General features: G+C 38.7%; 1 protein-coding gene and 1 long non-coding RNA gene across 2 annotated transcripts in view; one reads left to right on the forward strand and one right to left on the reverse strand.

Annotated features, from left to right (window-relative positions):
• LOC118922101 (procathepsin L) overlaps positions 1-13,484 on the forward strand; it is a 197,188-nt gene that overhangs the window by 142,085 nt on the left and 41,619 nt on the right. The gene's annotated exons all lie outside the window — the stretch shown is intronic.
• On the reverse strand, positions 1,915-12,316 carry LOC130682964 (uncharacterized). The gene is made up of 2 exons (XR_008996463.1): positions 12,058-12,316; positions 1,915-2,225 (listed from the first exon to the last, which is right to left on the reverse strand). It is a non-coding gene; the product is annotated as an uncharacterized LOC130682964 (long non-coding RNA).

Consider the following 13,484-nt stretch of genomic DNA (forward strand, 5'->3'; position numbering starts at 1 on the left):
ATTATGCTCAGTGAAATAAGCAAAGGAAAACTGAAGGAAAAAAACAGCAGCAGAATCACAGAACCCAAGAATGGACTAACAGTTACCAAAGGGAAAGCGACTGGGAAGGATGGGTGGGAAGGGAGGGATAAGGGCAGGGAAGAAGAAAGAGGGCATTACGATTAGCATGTATAGTGCGTGGGAGGCACGGGGAGGGCTGTGCAACACAGAGAAGACAAGTAGTGATTTTATAGCATCTTACTATGCAGATGGACAGTGACTGTGAAGGGGTATGTAGGGGGGACTTGGTGAAGGGGGGAGCCTAGTAAACATAATGTTCTTCATGTAATTGTAGATTAATGATACCAAAAAAAAAAAAAAAATGGGCAGAGGACCTGAACAGACGTTTCTCCAAAGAAGTACAGATGGCCAATAGGCACATGAAAAGATGCTCTACATCGCTAAGCATCATGGAAATGCAAATCAAAACCACAATGAGATATCACCTCACACCACTCAGAATGGCCATCATCCAAAAGACAAGAAATAACAAGTGCTGGCAAGTATGTGGGGTAAAGGGAACCCTCATATGCTGTTGGTGGGAATGTAAATTGGTGCAGCCACTGTGGAAAGCAGTACGGAGGTTCCTGAAAAAACTAAAAATAGAAATACCATTTGACCCAGCAATTCACCTCTAAGAATTTACCCAAAGAAAACAAAATCCCTGATCTGAAAAGATATATGCACCCCTATGTTTATTGCTGCATTATGTGCATTAGTCAAGATAAGGAACAATCTAAGTGTCCATCAATAAATGAATGGTTAAAGAAGATGTGGTACATATACACAATGGAATATTATTCAGCTATAGTAAGAAGAGAAATCCTGCTATTTGCAACAACAGATGGATCTAGAGGCTCAGTGAAATAAGTCAGGTGGAGAAAGACAAATACCATATTATTCATTTATTTGTGGAATATAAATACAAAGCAAAACAGAATAAACAAAATGGCAGTAGACTCAAAAAAAAAAAAAAGACATGAGTGGTTCCTTTTTACATGAGCATGCATGTGCCCATGTGCCTGAACCATAGAGAACAATAACATCAACTACATTTCTTCTCATGGGCATCCAGCCAGACCGAAATATGGCTTCTATAATAGAAGCCAAAAGTCAAGTTGCAGAAAATATATGTGGTATGATCCCATTTTTTAAAACAGAAACTGCATATAATCAAAATATAGGTTATATATGTGTATAACAATGCTAAGATCCCACTAGGAGTGTGGGATTGAGTAATGATGACTTAAAATACTTTTGTTTGCATTTTTTAAAAGAGCACATACTCTTTTTTATCAGTCAAGTTCATATGTCTCCACATTTCATTTCCTTGAAAGCTTCTCTGGTGTCTGGACTGATAAAGTTCTGTTCCTTTATTAAGGTCCAATTCAAATGGCTTCTCTGGTGTCTGGACTGATAAAGTTCTGTTCCTTTATTAAGGTCCAATTCAAATGGCTCCTTAATGTCTCATCCAGAAAAATCAATTGCTTCCTGCACCGACGGGGCAGCACCTTGCACTCATCTCTATTCCGGCAGCTAAGGGAGGCAGCTACGGTGCATCCCCTGCCCTGAGCATGTTGCTTTATCCTCTGTAGGGCTTAATAAATATTAAATGCAGGTTTATGTGTGTGGTAGGAAGTTGGATGAAATTCAAATTCTCATTTCATCCATCAGATACTCCATGCTCCCTGAGGAGACAGTGATGCAAACACGTTCCCTGCCTTTCAGGAGCTCAAGGTTTATTCTGGGAGTTAATAACAGCAGACTATTGCAATACATTTTAAGGACTTGCAATAGAAGCAAGCACATATTTGGGAGACAGATGAGGAAAGAGAAAGATCTGAGAAGGAAGAAATGAAATTCAGGCCATTATCATAAGGGATAAGTAGGAATTTAATAGAAGATGATGAGGTGGGAAGGGGATCTGAGGCAGAGAGTGCCAGAGAAACACACCCACGCTGTGGGCTCACTGCCTGGAGCAGGAGTGAAGGGCCCTGCTTGGGGACCAGTTCTAGCCAGGGTCAGAGAGGCAGGGGGACCAAATCACAGTGAATCTTGTTTTTCACTCCAAGGGGCTTGGATCTGATGCTGCAGGCAGTGAGGAGGCTGTGATATGCTTGATTTGTAAGTTGGAAGTCTATTTGACCCCAAGCTGTTTCCATTCTTTGCTGCTATTGGACAACATTCTGTAAGGAAAAGAAGCAATTTGCATGAAACATGATTTTCCTGTTAAACTTGTGAACCTGCTTGCATCATCACTAACAGGCACATATTCATATAAACTTCATCCACAGCAAACATAAGCCTAGGCTACCTGGCCTATAAAAGGTAAGTACTTGCTATGGGCTTAAAATGTAAACAACCTTAAAATTATAAACATATTTATGTAAAATATAACTTATTAACAAGTAGCATCTCTTGTCCCTACCCTGGTTTACTAGTAGTATGAGGGTACCAATGAAAATAATGTAACCCCGAAATAATGGAAAGTAAGTTATGTTAAAAATAACTGGGTTCCAAAACTACCTTAACATAATAAAAGCCATATATGAAAAGCCCACAGCAAACATTACTAGTGATCAAAGATGAAACTTTTCCTCTTAGGTCAGGAACAAAGCAAGAATGCCCCTTTCGCCTTCTAGTCAACACAGTACTGGGAGTTTTAGCCAGAGCACTTAGGCAAGACCAGAGGAATTAGGCAAGAAAAAGAAATAAAAGGCACACAAATTAGAAAGGAAGAAATTATCTCTGTTTGTAGATAAAGTACCCTTTATGTAGAAAATCCAAGAGGCTCAAAAAGAAAAACTCTTAGAATTGACAAATGAATAGAACAAAGTAATGGTATACAAAATCTACACACAAAAATCAGTTGTGTTTTTATACACAATAATGAAAAATATAAAAAACATATTTAAAAATAATTTTATCTGTAATAGCATCAGTAAGATGAGATACTTGGGAATTGTCCAAGGATATGAAAGACTTGTACAGTGAAAACTACAACAGATTGACAAAAGAAATTAAGGAAGATGTAAATAAATGGAAATACATCTTATGTTCATGAATTGGAAGACCTAATATTGTTAAGATGTTGATATAACCCAAACAGACTCAATGCAGCCTGTCTCAAATTCCCACTGGCATTTTTTTTGGCAGAAATAGAAAAACCCCTCCTAAAGTTCATATGAAATCTTGAGGAACTCCAAGTGGCCAAAACAATCTTGAAAAAGAACAGATTTGGAGGTCTCACACTTACTGAATTCAAACTTAATACAAATCTACAATAATCAAAACAGTGTAATGTTGACATAAAGACAGACATATAGACCAATGGAATAGAATACAGAACCTAGAGATAAACCCCCATGTATATGTTCAAATGATTTTCACAAGGGCACCAAGACCATTTAATGGGGAAAGAACAACAAATGGTCTGAGAAAACTGGGCTTCCACCTGCTGAGGAATGAACTTGGGTTCTTATATGCTACCATACAAAAAGAATTAGTTCAAATGAATCAAAGACATAAACATAAAACATAAAATATTAAAACTCTTAGAAGAAAGCATAGAAAAAATCTTCATGATGTTGTATCTGACAATGTCAAATAAAGTAACAACCCACAAACTGAGAGAAAATATTTGTAAATCATATATGTGATAAAGAATATAGAGAACTTCTAAAACTCAACAAAAACAAAAACAATTTTAAAATGGGCAAAAGACTTGAATTGACATATTTCCATAGAAGATGTACAAATGGTCAATAAACACATGAAAAGACATCCAATATCAGTAATCATAGAAATGCAAATCAACACCACGGTGAGATACTACCTCACACCCACTAGGACTACTATTACCAAAAAACAGTGACACCAAGGATGCAGAGAAATTGGAACCCTTGTGCACTATTGGTAGGAATGTAAAATATACAGTCACTATGGAAAACAGTATGGCAGCTCCTCAAAATATTAAAAATAGAAATACCATATGATCCAACAATCCCACTTCTGGGTGCACACCCAAAGGAAGAGATATTTACACACCCATATTTATTACAGCATTATTCACAATGGCCAAGAGGACGAAGCAATTCAAGTGGCCATTGATGGATGAATGTTTAAAGAAAATGTGACATATACATACAATGGAATTTTATGCATTCTTAAAAAAGAAGGAAATTCTGTTACATACAACATGGATAAACTTTGAGGACACTATGCTAAGTGAAGTAAGCTAATCACAAAAAGATAAATACTATATGATTACATTTATAAGAGGTACTGAAGGCAGTCAAACTCACAGAAACAGAAAAGTAGAATATTGGTGGCCAGGGGCTGGGGGGGAAATGTGGAGCTATTGTTTAACAGTTTCAGGTTTACAAGAGGAAAAAGTTCTGCAGACTTGTTGCACAACAATGTGAATATACTAATACTACTGAAATGTATACTTTAAAATGGTTCAAATGATACATTTTGTATTATGTGTTTTTTAACCACAGTTAAAAAAAAATAGAGGAAGGAAATTCTAAAACATGCTACAACATGGATAAAACTTGAGGGCATTAGGCCGAATGAAATAAGCCAGTCATAAAAAGACAAATACTCTATGATTCCCCTTACATTAGGTACCTGAAGTAATCAAATTAATAAACACAGAAACTAGAATGGTGATGGCCAGGGACTATGGAGGGAACAATGGGGTTTTTTTCAGTAGCCGTAGAGTTTTACTTCGCAGGATGAAAAGAGTTCTGGAGATGGATGGTGATGACTGTCACACAACATGAATGTACTTAGCACCATCTAACTGTACACTTTAAAACAGTTAAAATGGTAAATGCCATGTATATTTTATTACAATATAAAACTAACTGGGGGGCGCGGCAAGACCACACCCATCACGCAGTATGACATTTCACAGTATTATATCTTCTTTTTTTTGTCCTTGACTGTAACACAAAGTGCCTTTAAAATGACCCTTTGTTTGGTACACATGGCAGGGACACAAGAACTTTACAATAAACAGTATCTCATGCACATGCAGAAAATGACCGGCTTCTTAGTTAACATGAGAAATCCTGTGTAAAATGCCTCAGAGAGATTGAAACATCCAAAGTGAAGACATGAGAGTCATAACAAAGGTGTGGGATAGATTTGAAATAATGAGGTACAATGTAGGTAATTTATTTATAACTATAAAGTCAAGATAATTTCAATTAGCAATTTAAAGTTTGCTGTTGTCTTCTGCCATCATAAATCTGCTGTTGAGCTCATCTGCTAATTTTTCATGTCACCTGTACTTTTCTCATGAATTTTCTTTAGATATTTTTGCATGTTTGTGTCCTTATTGAGAGTCCCTATTTGTTAAATCTTTGTCATATTATTTTCCTGTAATTCCTTAAACATATTTCCTTTTCCTTTTGAAATATAATTTTTTATTGAGGTGAAATTCACATAACACAAAATTAACCAGACCTTCAAATTTGTTCTTTTTTAAGACTGTTTTGGCCATTTGGAGTTCCTCAAGATTTCATTCAATGGCACTTAGTACATTCACAAATTGTGCAGCCACTGATCCTAATTCCAAAACATATTCATCACCCTAAAAGGAAACCCTGTGCCTACCTAAAAGCAATTACTCCCTGTCTCCTTTACCCCCAGTCCCTGGGAACCCCCAGTTTGCTTTCTATCTCTATGGATTTGATATGGTCTGAATGTTTGTGTTCCTCCAGAATTTGTATGTTGAAGCCCCAACCTCCAAGGATGATAGTATTAGGAGTTGAGGCCTTTGGGAGGTGCTTAGGAAACGAGGGTGGAGTGAGCCTTCATGAATGGGATTAATGCTCTCATAGAAACCCCACAGAGCTCCCCAGCCCCTTACACCATGTGAGAACACAGAGAGAGGGCACCATCTAAGAACCAGGGAGGGGCCTTCCCCAGACACCACACTGAGTCTGCCAGCACCATGATCTTGGACTTCCTAGCCTTCAGAACTGTGAGAAATTAATTTCTGTTGTTTATAAGCCACCCAGCCTGTGGCATTCTGTTATGGCAGTCTGAATGGACTAAGACAGGTGGCATCACACATTATTTGGTCTTTTCTTGGCCTGGCTTATTTTACTTAGCCGAATGTTTTAGGGTTCATCCACATGGTAGCATGCATCAGTAACCTGCCTTTCTGTGGCTGAATTATATTCCATTGTACCCCATATGCCACAATTTGTTCATCCATTCACCAGTTTAATGGACATTTGGCTTGTTTCCACATTTGGATACTGCAAATAATGCTATGAACATGTATTTAAATGTATTCTTTTAAGTATGTGCTTTCATTCTTTTGGGTGTGTATGTAGGGCAATTCTATGATTAACTTTTTGAAGAACCACTAGTTTTCCACAACAGCTGTACTATTTTGCAGTCCACCAACAATGTACAAGACCTACAATTTCTCCACACCCTATCACTTGTTATTTCCCCTTTTGTTTACTGGCACCATTCTAGCCATTCTAGTAGGTGTGAAGTGGGAGCTCACTGTGATGTATTTCCCTATGACTAATGATGTTGAACATCTTTGTATGTGCTTATTGGTCATTTGCATATCTTCTGTGGGGAAATGTCTATTCAAGTCCTTTGCCCACTTTTAAATGGAATGTTTGCCCATTGAGTTGTTCAGTTGTAAAAATTCTTTCTATATTCTGGGTATTCAACCTTTATCAGATAAATGACTTGCAAATATTTTCTCCCATTTTGTGCACTGCCTTTTTACTCTGCTGAAAGTGTTTTTTGATGCATAAAAGTTTTTGATTTTGTTGAAGTCCCATTTATATGTTTGCTCTTTTGTTGTTCATGCTTTTGGTGTCATATTTAAGAATCCATTGCCAAATCCAGTATCAGAATGATTTACCCTACATTTTCTTCTAAGGGGTGTATGGTTTTAGCTTTTATATTAAGCCATTGACAAGTTTTGAGTTAATCTTTGCATATGCTATGAGTTAAGGGTCCAACTTCATTCTTTTCCATGTAGAAATCCTGTTTTTCCAGTACCATTTGTCCATGAGAATATTCTTTCCCAATTGAAAGATCTTGGCACCTTTGTCAAAAATCAATTGCTCTTAGATGTATGGATTTATTTCTAGACTCTCAAGTCTATTCCATTGGTCTATATGTTTATCTTTCTACTAGTACCAGACTGTTTTGCTTACCATAGCTTTATAGTAAGTTTTGAAATCAGGAAGTGTGAGTCCTCCAACTTTGTTATTCTCTTTTGTTTTAGCTATTCAGGGTCAATTGGCATTTCATATGAATTTGAGTATCAGCTTTTCATTTCTGAAGAAGAAAGGGCCATTTGGGTTTTGAGAAAGATTGCACTGGATCTGTAGATCACTTTGGCTAATACTATTATCTTGACAATATTAGGTCTTCCAATCCATGAGTATGGGATGCCTTTCCATTTATTTGTGTCTCCTTTAATTTCTTTCAGCAGTGTATTATAGTTTTGAGGGTATAAGTGTTTCACCTACCTGGCTAAATTTATTCTTAAGTATTTTTTTGGATGCTATTATAAATGGAAGTGCTTTTTAAATTTCCTTTTCAGAGTGCTCATTGCTAATGTTTCTTTGCATGTTTTATACTTTTTGTTGAAACTTAGACATCTTGAACATTATAATGTGGTACCACTAGAAATCTGATTCTTCTCCCTCTTCAGGGATTGTTTTTTGTTTTTGTTTTGTTTTTGCTTGCTTTAGGTCATAACTGTTGGTTTAATGACTTTTGTAAACTATTTTGGCAAAGTCTGTATTTTTTGTCATATGCAGTCTCTGAAGTCTCTGTTCCATTTGCTTATGTCCAGCTAGTGTTTGGACAGATTTCCTTGAACACCAGTAGACAGACAGCTATAGAGATAGATGAACAGATGAGAGGGAGAAGCGAAGGGGGAAAGAGAGAGAACCTTTCCCTGTCTTTGCAGATTGGCTCTGGGCTGGGGTCCTCAATCAGCACTTAGGCCAGTTACCCCTCTGCCTGAGTCTCCACTGTGTGCTTGCACTAAGCCTAGAAGTCAGTTTCAGGTGAAAACTTAGGGTCTTCTCAGGTTTCTTCCTGAGTATGCATATGCCCCAGGCATGTACAGTCACATTCTAAATTCCCCTATATTCACTGACCCTTTCAAATGTCCTAATTCCTCAAGGAAACTCTACCCAGATTTTCCTTTCAGGCTTTCAGCACTCTATTTTTGCCTCAACTGTGCCCAGGCAGCTCCAGACTGCTTATTTGCCTTACAAGATTCCCAAGGATGGCCTGTGACTTTCCCATCCTGAGAGTTCTGAGTTAGGTGCAGTGAACACAAGAGCCTTCCATTGGTCCTTCAGGTAGCCCCAGACAGATCCGAACAGACGAACATGATCCTTTGAGAGTAAGGTCTACTCTGCTCCCTCCACAACCAAAGACCAGGTCCCTCCCTGCAAACATGGTCTTCACAGCAGCCACCGAGCCAGGGGAGGAGGTGGAGCAAGGGCAGGTAAGAATGTCATGGAGCTTTCCCACTATGTTTTTTTTTTTTTGCTATTATTAATGTACAATTACATGAGCAACATTATGATTACTAGACTCCCCCTATTATCAAGTCCCCATCACAAACCCCATTACAGTCACTGTCCATCAGCATAGTAAGATGCTGTAGAATCACTACTTGTCTTCTTGTGTTATACTGCCTTCCCTGTATCCCTCCCCCCTGCTATATTATGTGTGCTAATCATAATGCCCCCTTTTCCCCCTTATCCCTCCCTTCCCACCCATCTTCCCCAGTTCCTTTCACTTTGGTAACTGTTAGTCCATTCTTGGGTTCTGTGAGTCTGCTGCTGTTTTGCTCCTTCAGTTTCTTCTTTGTTCTTATACTCCACAGATGAGTGAAATCATTTGATACTTGTCTTTCTCCGCCTGGCTTATTTCACTGAGCATAATACCCTCTAGCTCCATCCATGTTGTTGCAAATGGTAGGATTTGTTTTCTTCTTATGGCTGAATAATATTCCATTGTGTATATGTACCACATCTTCTTTATCCATTCATCTACTGATTGACACTTAGGTTGCTTCCATTTCTTGGCTATTGTAAATAGTGCTGTGATAAACATAAGGGTGCATATGTTTTTCTCAAACTGGGCTGCTGCATTCTTAGGGTAAATTCCTAGGAGTGGAATTCCTGGGTCAAATGGTATTTCTATTTTTAGTTTTTTGAGGAACCTCTATATTGCTTTCCACATTTCCCACCATTTTTAAGTTGCCTCTTCCTTGATTCAACATTTTCTTGGTTGCTATAAAGCTCTGATTGTTTTTTCAGAGTTCTGATAAAGCTGATTCTGACTATTTTTTCTTGGTATTTCAACATTTTCATGGAGAGACAGACCCTTAGAGTGACCTACTCTACCTTTTTCACTGATGCCCCTTTAATTCTTGAAACATACAATAGCTGTTTTGAAGTCGTGTTTGCTAAATTCAGTACCTGGACCCATTCAATGTCATTTCTATTGACTATTTTTTCCCATGTATTTGGGTCATGGTCTCCACAACTGCCTGTTTCTTTTCATGCTTTATATAATTTTTTGTGTTGAAAGCTGGACATTTTAGATAATAAACTGTAGCACTTCTGTATCTCAGTGTCCCCCTGACTGTTGCTCTTACTTCTCTGTAGCAGCCTGCCTGGACTTAAACTACAGGATCTCTTTCCCTGGCAATGTGCATCTGCTGCCACCTCTGCTCGTCTTTTAAATTCCTATTTTTATTTTTCAGCGTGGCTTCCTTGTAATTGCACATGTCTGCCGAGCTTAGTGGTTGGTCGGTGGCTTGGGCAGAGTGTGTTCTAACACAAGGAGCCTGCAAGGCTCCCCCTCTGCCCACGGACGTGTGTACAGGTGATGGAGCGCACCGAAGTTCAGCCGGCTGCCGCACCAGCCTTGACTTTCTCTTTACACGCTGCTGTCCTGGTTCTCCCCTGGGCCAATGTGTGCGGTTACGGAGAACCCAGTGTGGCTCATCTGGTCTTCCTATCACTCTCTTCTTTCCAGAATCTCTCCATGAAATTTCCATTTCAAAACTCGCTCCGACAGAGTCTGCAGCCTCAAGGTAGCACAGCTATGAGTTGTCTTCATTTGTTTTCAAAACATTGGCTGCTTTTACTAACAAATCTGCCCGTGTGGGTTTTAGTCAGGTGTCAGTCATGTTTGGTGATGTAAGTTGCTGATTTTCATGGTCAGTCCCACTGTGCTCATTATCAATGTGTTACCTCTCTGTTCCAAATTCATTCTTCACTGTGTGATCTGTAAAAAAGATCTGGGCCCTTTACTTTTCCTTTGCCATTTGGCATGTGTTTTAAGCTTTGTCAGATGGGGCCAGAGGCACGTTGCAGGAGGAAGGGGCTTTCCTCCCAGGTTCCCGCTCAGTTGGCAGACTGCCGGTGTGCAGCTTGGAAAGCATTCATGGCTTGTCCAGCCCCCGCTCCACAATGCCTGCATTGTCCATGGGGCCAGACAGCTGCAGGATGCGTGGCTTGTCCATCACCTAGCTCCTACAGGATACGGGGGGACAGCAACCCCAGCTGCCAGCAGCTTCCCAGCATCCCTTCAGGCAGATTGGTAGTGAGTACCTCATGGGAGACTCCTCTTCAGGAACAGCTTCCCCTGACTCTTTAGACAACAAATTTCCAGCAAGTTCCAGAAGGAAGACTTTTTTCCAGCAAGTTCTGGATGTGGCACCACTGCGACTTCTCTGCTATTCAGAGAGCCAGAGCTGTGCTCTCTCCAGCAGGGTCTGGATCTCAGCCTGGGGCCTGGGGGACAGAGGTCTTCACTGGGGGCTCTGTCTCGGTGGGAGAGTAGTGACTGTTCTTACAATACATTTTTCCTATTCAAATTATGGTGTGTTTTTTCTCTTTTGACCAGATCCTGACTTGTACATTTACCCTGGAAAAACAATAGTTCTTTATAACTGCACTGGGAGCAGTCAGACAAGAAAACCTCAGCCTCTCACTGTTCTAACCTGAATTTCTAGCACTTTCTCATGAATAAACACTTGTCAGCTTGTTGTTTTCCTTGTATCTGTTTCTAGCACCCCAAAACCCTGTTTGACAATTTTGTCCACCTTCATACTTGCATTTGGGGAGAAAATTCACCCACCTCTTCACATTTCCATAGCCAGAAGTCTCTCCAATCTTTGAAATTAATTTTAAGAAATGTATTTTTGCATTAAAATTGGTTTATTATAGCACAACCAAATTTTATGGGCTTATATTTTGTAATTCATTAATGATTTACATGAATTTTAAATATTTTTAAAAAAGCAAACTTGTCATCAGAGGTATTGAAATCCAAGACAATTAACACAAAAATTAGTTGAAACAATAAGAAAATACAGCAAGATAAAGATGTTAATATGTAAAAACCAACAGAAGAGCTTGTTTGAAAATATATTTTAAAATTCTATTGACAGCAATAAAAAGAATTTTTTTGACCTGTAATGACATATTTAAGGAAGAGTTGAATAAGTGGAGATGCCATACTGTTCTTAGGATACCATTAGTTTTGAAAGATGTATTTTCTCACCAATTAATTCATATTAATTTAATAGAATGCTAATCAGAATCTCAACACAATTATTTCATAAGATGGACCTTAAAACTTTTTCTAAAGTTTATATTCATAGATAGCATGAGTGAATCACAGGGAAAAACTGAAAATATAGAAATAGTGCAACAATAAGCAGATCAAGGGAACAGAATAGAGAGTCCACAAAGAGAACCAAGTCCATTTTGGCTTTAATACATAATAAAAGTGAGTTTCCAGTGAGTAATTTTTTTAAATGGTGGATTATTGAATAAATTATGGCACAGTCTGTATCATCATTAATTTGGAAGGGAAAAAACCTATATCATTCTCTCAATCTTTATCCCAAAACAAATCAAATACATCTAAAGATTTAAAGAAGTCACATGAAGTATTGGAAGAAATAGTGGGTGAATATTTACATACCTTGACTTTGGATGGCCTTTCAATGCACCGCAATAGTGGAAAAGACTATGTGAAAACTTAACACTTTTGCTTGGCCCACAACGAGCAATAAGAAATGGTAAGTAATGCCCAAGGACTCGTGCCAACGACAGGCACAGGACAGCTGCAACTCAGGCGAGGAAGAGCCTATTTATAAAGCCTCTTTGAACGTCAAAAAGAAAGATGATACAAACCCAGCAAAAACGGGGATATACCGCATGAATAGTAAATTCATTCAGCCTCTCTACTAATACCCAGTGTCAGAAAGGGTGTGGGTGTGGGAAACAACATAAACTTGGCACACCCTTTTTGAAGGTTATATATTAACATCTTACAAGTTTTTACATGTGTACACATTTCACTGGAAAAATTCTGTATTTTTGGCATTTGTGCCATAGAAATCACACAAATATGCAAAGATATTGACAAAGATATTCACTGTACATTATTTATAATAATGATAACTGGAAAGGAACTAAATAACCACCAAAATGGGATTAAGTAAATATTAAACACCCCTACGTAGAATAAAATGAAGCTAGGAGGAAGAATGAGATAGTACCACAAAGCATGACCAGCGAGTTGGGCCACAAAACAATGTAAAGTGTAAAAATAAGTGAATAAGTAGGCATCCAGCTTTTTGAAAAATGTGTGTTTATTTTTGTCTGCACTAAAGGCTAGTTAACACTAGCGATGTTTGATAAGTGGGAATGGAGAGTAGGATGAAGTTTCCATTATCCCACAGAGTGGTAAAGAATTTTGATCAGTTGAGTTTGTGTTTACAAGTCTTAAATAAACGTTGAAGTGCACTTACATAAAATACAGAAAACGTGTATAACTCTGTCAAGCATTTGAGGAATAACAAGTCTTATCGAACAGACTTGTTCAGCAGAGAACTTAAGGAGGATGAGAAAAACCAAGTTTGGAAGTGTAGGGGCTCAGGGCAGGCCACCCAAGATATACCACAGTAGTGTACTGATTATTTTGAATTAAAGTGCTTAAGAAACAGCCAGAGCAAGAACACTCTGACTGTCCTTTGTCTCCAGAAAGCAGGAACTAAATCTCCCATGTGAAAGGTGCCCTTCCTGCACCAGGTGGTGGAGAGAAGTTCTTATAGCCAGAAATAAAGAATTCAGGGCTGAGAAAACTGTCAACAAACTCTGCCTAGCTGTTTCACTAATTAATACCCAAACCTAAGTTGGTCTTGTCCATTCCTCACAAATTTGTTTCTTTGCCTAAAAACGTATAAAATCTGCCTGCCGCTCTTTGTCTCTGTCTCTCTGTCCCCCTGCTCTCTCTCCCTCTCTCTCTCTCTCTCTGTCCTCTCTGCTGTCGCTGCTCCCTCCCTCCCTCTCTCTCTCTCTCTCCCCACCCCCCTCTGGGAGCAGCCACTCTCTCAGCTAATAAAG

This window comes from Manis pentadactyla, chromosome 3 (assembly GCF_030020395.1).
Source record: "Manis pentadactyla isolate mManPen7 chromosome 3, mManPen7.hap1, whole genome shotgun sequence".
NCBI lineage: Eukaryota > Metazoa > Chordata > Mammalia > Pholidota > Manidae > Manis > Manis pentadactyla.